Here is an 855-nt window from a genome sequence, read left to right on the forward strand (position 1 = left end):
TGTGTATGTATGTGTGTACGCATGCATGATAATGATTATAGTGCACATATATGTATGATAATGTTTATAATATGATTGAAACCTAATATGAGCTACTGCGTTTATAATATTATCGGAGGATGCAGGAGAGTGAGACAGAGCAGATACTGGCCAAGAAGTATCGGATAATTAAGAAAATCGGGTCAGGCTCATTCGGCTATATTTACTCATGTAACTGTCTCCTAATGAAGGCATGTCGCTCACCAAAAAATAATTATATGCGGCCAAAGTGGTATCAACATTAATTATCGAAGGAAAAAAAAGAAAAGGGCGATGGCCAGCTCCAGTATGAAATCAAACTCTATAAGATTTTTCAGGGCTTCCGTACTCGCTCTCTAATTTAGATGGAACTCACAAGATGCACGATTATGGCTACGAAGGAGATAAGCTGTTCATGATTTATCGATATGCTCGATCAGTCCCTCGAAGATTTGTTCCAAGCCCATGGCCGTAAGTCAGTCTGGGCACTGTCCTCAACATTGGGCTGCAATCCTGGACAGGCTCGAAGTCTTCCATCGCAAAGGATTCCTGCATCGAGATATCAAGGCCAACAACTTCATGGTCGGCAGGAACGAAGATCGGGGCACTGTTTATATCATAGATTTCGGATTGGCCAAAAGGTTCTGGGACCCTCGGACAGGAAAGCACATCCCGTTTAAGGAAGGAAAGTCCTTAGTGGGAACAGCCCGTTACGCGAGTGTGGCCTCGCACTTGGGCTACGAGCAGGCCGGAAAGGATGACCTGGAATCACTTGGCTATTTATTGCTGTACTTTCTGCGGAGTAAGCTGCATGGCAAGGCGTCCAGCTCAAAGTGA

At 44.4% G+C, this 855-nt stretch overlaps 1 pseudogene; it reads left to right on the forward strand.

Moving 5' to 3' along the window:
* Window positions 1-483: 483 nt before the first annotated feature.
* LOC148299020 (casein kinase I pseudogene) lies at window positions 484-855 on the forward strand (annotated as a pseudogene).

The sequence above is a fragment of the Brachycentrus maculatus genome, unplaced genomic scaffold, assembly GCF_059751285.1.
Source record: "Brachycentrus maculatus isolate JH-2025_06_01 unplaced genomic scaffold, ASM5975128v1 h1tg001415l, whole genome shotgun sequence".
Lineage (NCBI taxonomy): Eukaryota > Metazoa > Arthropoda > Insecta > Trichoptera > Brachycentridae > Brachycentrus > Brachycentrus maculatus.